This window comes from Helianthus annuus, chromosome 7 (assembly GCF_002127325.2).
Source record: "Helianthus annuus cultivar XRQ/B chromosome 7, HanXRQr2.0-SUNRISE, whole genome shotgun sequence".
Classification (NCBI taxonomy): Eukaryota; Viridiplantae; Streptophyta; class Magnoliopsida; order Asterales; family Asteraceae; genus Helianthus; species Helianthus annuus.
In genome coordinates, this window is record NC_035439.2 from 65,512,331 (window position 1) to 65,519,510 (window position 7,180).

Below are 7,180 nucleotides of genomic sequence, written 5' to 3' on the forward strand. Positions count from 1 at the left end.
TCGTAGATCGGGCCATATTAATCAACATCTTCAAGTACTACGACTTTTACACGCGTTATGTGCTTTTATCCAACGAAATACACGTTTTTGAAGACTTTAAAGTTTCATTTAGCGGGTTATCGACATTCAACCATCAAAAATCCTTTTAACCACTTTAGACACGATTAATAATGAGTTTTAAACGTTATACCTCTAGCTCGGGGCTAGGGAAGATCTATGGCGAAAACTGCGTGGATAATAGCAAACGGTAGAGGTCCTCCGCGTTCCGTTTGTTCCGAGCTCCGTTGTACGTAACCACCAACACTTGAGTATACTTGGAACTTGCAAGACTTGAACCGACAATGGATGTGGGGGTGGGGTGGCTCACGGCCGAGAGGGAGCAAGGGGAGAGGGAGAGAGAGTGAAAGTGAAGTGTGTGTTCTTGAGTGTGTGAGAGATGAGTGAATTTATAGAAAAAGTCGTCTCGATCCTCGTGCAATCCAATATAAAATAATAAAACTCGTACTCTTGTCCTTCCTTGGTTGGCCGAAATCTTTAGGATGTAATGGTGCTCGGTTCGTTTTCAATCGTTCAGTTACGGTTCAGTTTGGTTAAGTGCGTTACTTTAAGGTACTAACCTCGTTAGTTGTTTTAGTGCATTAAAAGCGGGTGTTAGGGTAATCAGGGACCCTAACTTGCTCAGAAAAGTACCAATATTAATTTTGGCAATATTTTTATGTTCCGGGTATTGTCCGGTTGTTCGGTCGGATAGTAATCCGTTAAAGTGCTTAAGATATCCGTTAAGCGTCATAAATAATATTTTTAGCGACACAATTTATTCTGCAAAGTGTCGGGAATAATTCCTCATATTTTGGCACTTTATTAATTAGCTAGAAGCTAGTGTGTTGATAAAAGTGCTGTGTTTTGTGCTTAAAGTTCGTTTTAGGCACGTCCAAATCTCTTTATCTTATCCCTAGAGACGTAATCATACAACCCTTGTATCCCTACACACACTATGGGTGTAGTGAAATATTTCCGGCTCATTCAGGCCTTTAGAGGCAGTGTTTGCCCGATGCTGGCTATATCAGCATGTTCACTGTGTATCCGTTTAGTGCTACTGTGCTTTTGTGCATCATGTTTGTCACTAAGGTTCAATAAATAAGTAGTGTAGTGACAGGAATATCAAAGTATGATGCAGATATGTACAAGTACCAACAATCAAGTAGCAGTTTATCAGCAAACTCAGTAAAGCACAGTAATTAGGCAACAATTAATAATTAATTAAGTCGTACGGATACCTGGTTTTGTGAGGGTTGTCACAGCTTAGGGAAACCAAATCAGATTCGACCATTCCACCTCACTTTCAGATTGCCGCACATCATTCCAAACCGCATAAGTACAAAAATCCGAGTACAACCCCATACGAGTTCTCCAAACTAACCGATCTTGTGTGTTTGGGACCAACTGCACATCTCGCAAGTTTAAGAGAGCTGGAAAACGGCTCACCCAAGAAATCGGCCACACCCAATCTCCATTCGAATAGATATCCACCAGCTTTTATTTCATGTTAAAACCCGCATTTGCAATACTTATCGGATTAACGATAGATATTAGCGAACATACCTCATCCCATACATCGAACCAGGCTGATATATTCTTCCCATCTCCTACTTTCATCCAAACATGGTTTCGAATTAATGGCCTAAGACTAAGCATCTTTCGCCAACTCCAGGTAATATTTTGTTGAACCGGCACATCCCAAAACTTCTATTCCAAAGACGGTAAGAATGTATCCATTTTACCCATAAGGATTCCCGAAGAGTTAACAAGCTCCAAATATGCACAACAATAAGGGCATTGTTCATGTCAGCTACCCTCTGAATACCCAGGCCTCCTTCGGTTTTTGGCAAGCATACAGTCTGCCACTTTACCTTGGCCTTCCCCTTAATATTTTTACCCTGCGACCACAAGAACACCCTCATACGCTCCTCAATATCTTTGATAATGCGTTTAAGAAGAATAAAAACGGAAGCCCAATAGAGATGCATAGAAGATAACACCGACTTAATCAATTGCAACCTTCCAGCAAAAGAAAGACACTTGTTCTTCCAATTCATGATTCTAGCATCCATAATCTCCACAAGCTTTTTACAATCTTTGTAATGAAGCCGAGAAGAGATTAGGGGAACACCGAGATATTGTACCGGAAGCACCCCCTCCTCAAACGGCATAATACAGAGAATTCTAGCTTTTACCGTATCCGCTACGTTAGAGAAAAATATCGTACTTTTTGCCATACTAGGAACCAACCCCGACATGTTTTTAAATATGTTAAGGGATTCCATAATCACTTTAGCCGATCTATGATCCCCTCTAGCAAACAGAAACAAATCATCCGCGAAACATAAGCTAACAATTCTTTGTTTTTCACATCTGTTATGGTACCTGAATTCCGTAGAAATAGACACCTGTTGTTGAAGATTCATTGTCAGCACTTCCATCACCAACGTGAATAAATACGGGGACATTGGATCACCCTGCCTAAGCCCATGTTTGCCCTTAAAATACCCATAGAGGCTGCCACTGATCGACAAAGAGAACGATGACATTATCGATCAATCCCCAATATTCGATGACATTATCGACGAGGTTGAGCCAGCGCAACCGTTTTATGCAAATGAGGAACAATTCAAGTATGGCTACTACCTGGTTGACGGTATTTACGAGTGGTCGACACGTGTTTAAGCTTTTTCGTTTACAATTGATAACAAACGAAAGTACATTACAAAGAAGCAAGAATCAACAAGAAAGGATATTGAAAGAGCCTTTAGATTTTTAAAGAAAATATTTCTTTTGATTGCCAACCTAATACGGTTTATGACACAAGAGAAAATAATGGACGTCGTCTACACTTTTCTAATTCCACATAACATGATTCTAGAGGAAAAAGGTATAGGTATTTGTCAAAACTACCAAGGAGATTTCCCACAGGGTGAATCGACAATCACTGACGTTTAAAAACTCCAAAGCATATGACCACCCGTAGTGGCTGCCCAAAGAGGTGTTTTTTGTGCTCAATATCGCCCAATCACGCCGAAGGGCCACTACGCATGGGCTTGTTTGGCCTTTTTTGGTTATGGCGTGTTATAAATCACGCTGTGGGGCAATTTCTTGGCCAAACACATTTGAGCTTCCTTTTTTTGGCTAATAAGATTTTTTAAATGTTTTTTTTATTTTATTTTATTACAAACATAATGCCCCATAATCCCCACATCCCCACTACACCCCTTTTGTAAAAACGCCCAATAATGTCCCATTGCTGACTAAGCAATATTAAGAACCAAGAGACACACGGAAACCTTTGCATGAGTTGTTGAGCATTTGTGGGCTAGATGACCCAATGATTTTGTACTAGACTAGTATTATTTATTGCTCATAGTCTTTTCGTTCTTTTCGTTTTAATGTGATGTTTTATAAAAAAAATTAGTTTTCTATTAATATTAGTTTACAAATTTAGGAAGAATAAAAATAAAATAAAATAAAATAATAAAAAAACTCGTTAAAGTCACTGCTCACCTAGACCACAACAGGGTTATGAGGCTTTAGCTCAGTGTCCAGTCAGCGCCCAATTAGCGCTAGGTGAAGCAAAATTACAAGATGAATCTTGAGACTCACCTAGACCACAAGGGGTAGTCTTAAAGGGAGAAGGTACGTTCATTAAATATGTTATGTTCGAAACTAGTTTTTGCCTCGCCCGCGTTGTGGGACACTAAGCCGAATATTTCTCTCTCAAAACATGTACATGTGTGTTTCGGTTACTTGTACATACTACTCATAACACGATCTTGAAAAAAATTACATCGAGTCAACCAAATCTGCATGACACGAATAAAAATTACACCAAGCAAACCAAAAAATAAACGCTATCATAGTTTTGTAAAAAAAAAAGGAAAAACACTAAAACGATGGCATAACTATAATTTTACACTGGGGGCAAAATTGTAACTTGACATGAAAAAAAAAACAAAAACAACAGCAAAAATGTAAATTTAAGCTGGTGAGAGAATTGTAAATTGAATGACAAGGGAGAAAAAAACAAAACAATGAAAAAAAAAAAAAAAAGAAAAAAAAAGGCAGAGTATTCAAAAGCAGTATGGTTAACGTCCCAATAAGATTTTCACGTGTAGCCACGTGCGGATTTTTGTTTTGGTCTTTTTTTTTTTTTTTGACCGGCTTTTTTTTGTTTTGGTCTATATGCATAAACTTGAAACAATTAATTTGATTTTAATTAATTTTAAAAACTATGTGTAACATGTAATACATTAGAAATTTCAATGTCGACATTTCTTTTAAAAACTTAAATATGCATTGTGGATGCATTTATGTAATGTATGTTTTGATATAATTTGTGTGAAAATTTAAACTTGATAAATTATATATAGACAGAAAATTATCAAGCTCAGCTTTCAGTAAAATTATATTGAAACATAGATAAAAATAAATATATCGTAAAGACGTATCTGACTGACCCCTTAGAGGGGAGGTCCACTTTACGCCCGGCGGACATCCTTGTATTTGGATGGGAAGGGGGGAAACACGCTTGTGTAGATCTAACTGGAGTCTCCCCCCTTGTCGGGCTCAAGGACAAGGGCTTTGTCGTAGGGCAAGCGGTGCTCAAGGCAGAGGCGAGCAAAATGGCAAAACATGAGAAAGCCTGCCTGGAGAATCAACATGTGTTTATCCCGTTTGCGTTTGATACCTTTGGTGGTCTCGCTCCTGACGTTGTGCGACTTTTGAATCGGGTTCAAAAAGTCGTTAATAGTAATTCTTCGTCGCTAAAGGTCTCAAACTTTGTATTTAGTAGAATTGGTTTTTCTATTCAAAAGGGGGTGGCGGCGCAACTTGTTGCCCGACTACCTGCCATTGCTTTGTAATTGTCCTTTTCGTGTGGAATGATACAGTGCTTTTGGTTAAAAAAATAAAATAAAAAATAAAAATAGTTTCCTGGGTTTCAATATTCCCACTCAATTTATGTTACAAAGAATTACACATCTTTGTTACCACTGTTTGATCAAACGTATCTTCAGTATAATAGTGGATTTCGGTTATTTACATTTTTTAGTATGACAAATATACCATATATTATAAAAAAATAATAAAAACAAAAACAAATAGTTAAATTAATTAATGTCCAACCTCCTCTCCCTCACCTCACCCTCAACTAGGACTGTTCAAAAAGCTCGCGGTTCGGAGTTTGCTCGAAGGTCGCTCGGATTTAGCTCGGAAAAAGCTCGCTTGATTTGGCTCGGTTTAAAAGTGAGCCGAGCCGGCTCGGCTCGGTTAAAAAGTGAGCCTAGCTCGGCTCGGCTCGTAACGAGCCGAGCTGGCTCGATTCGGCTCGCTTTGTAGCTCGGCTCGGTTTAGCTCGAATTATTTTACTTATAATAAGTTTTAATTTTATATACATTATAATGTATTACAAAAAAACTGATTATTATTTACATGTATATAGGTTTGTAATTTGATATTTATGGCATATTTGAAGATTGATTACCATACTAATGAACTAATATTGTATTTTATTGAAATTAAAACTTATTTTGCGTTGTTAAACTTGATTTTGGTTTGAATTGTATTAGGTTGAACTTATTTTGAATATATTCTTTTAAATTATTGAATAATATTTTAGGCTATTAAATTTTAAGAGGTATATATTAGTTTTTTTTTTTATAAAATCGAGCCAAACCAAGCCGAGCCGAGCTAGCTCGGTTTAAAACAAAGCCGAGCCCGAGCTTAGATTTTCAGCTCGGTTTCAAATCCGAGCCGAGCGGAGCCAGCTCGGTTTATATTCAAGCCGAACCCGAGCTTGACCTGGCTCGGCTCAACTCGACTCGGCTCATGAACAGCCCTACCCTCAACCCCTCCTTTCCCCCTTCTTCAACACCAACTATACAAAGCCTAGTCACAAAGTGATACAAATTCCCATTTTTTTGCTCATCTGAAAACTTATATTTCTTAATTTACAGGCTAAAAATCAAAAGATCAGAGATGAGCCACTTCTTTGTATCCCGGTACAGAGTAATGTGTTGGATATATAGTTGATATTTAAATATCTAATGGATAAATCACGTATTGGATACTCTTCATAAAAATAAATAGATATTCAATATTGTATAGCGAGAAGCTAGAAAGGTGTACAAGAAGAAATAATTGTACAAAGTGTAGGAGACAAGTTTGGTCCTTAATTTGCATGATCAGTGGTTGAGATTAAGTGGTGCGTCCCTACATATAGAATTCACATAACTAAAAACAAGGGAAACAAGTGGGGATCAGGGTAAAATAGGAAAATCCAATATTGTTGACTCATAAACCCACTTCCCCTTGATTAACCGTATTAACGAGCATTACATTCTCTTTAATTCAAGCAACATATTGCTATATTTTTCTTTAAAATTTTTTGCAGGATTTTGAATACCCATTAGGTGATTACGTGATTTTAAATACCCAGTAGATAACTATGTGATTTTGAATACCCATTATGTGATTACTTGATGTAACACCTCGTACATTCATGTCCAATATAATATCGACACGTGTCATGGACTTTAAACGTGTAAAGAATTATTTTAGAGGAACTAAAGTTGACAAACAAAGAAAGTATGTGTTCAAAGTGTCAACATTTGATAATTATACCTTTCAATAACCCTACACGATGTTTATACCCTTAAACGAATGAACTATGAATCATATGAAGCTGTTTGTAGAAGAAAGTGAAAGTTTACAAACCGCAAGGGTTAAATGTGTCAACATGTTTAATTTATACCTCTGAGTGACCTTTTAGCGAACCCAAAGCTTTGTAACGATTAATTATGCTCACTAGAATAAGTGATAAAAATTTCACAAGGTTTCGATAACGAATGAGAAGGATACGCTAACATTCGTAAGTGAGGGGTTAAAAGCGTCAACGTTGAAATTTAGGACGTTTCGGGTGATCGTAAAACTAACCGGGGACTTAACGAAGTTGGTTTATGACTTAGAGTCCTTAAAAGTCAAGTTTGGGGGTCAAAAGTGCAATAAAACAAGTTAAAATCAAGTTTAGGAGGACCAGGGACCAAATGTGCAATTGCTGAAACTTTGTAACCGGAACCCATCATCCATACCGGCCGCGTAAGACCTCCCAGGTCTCTTACGCGGACCGCCT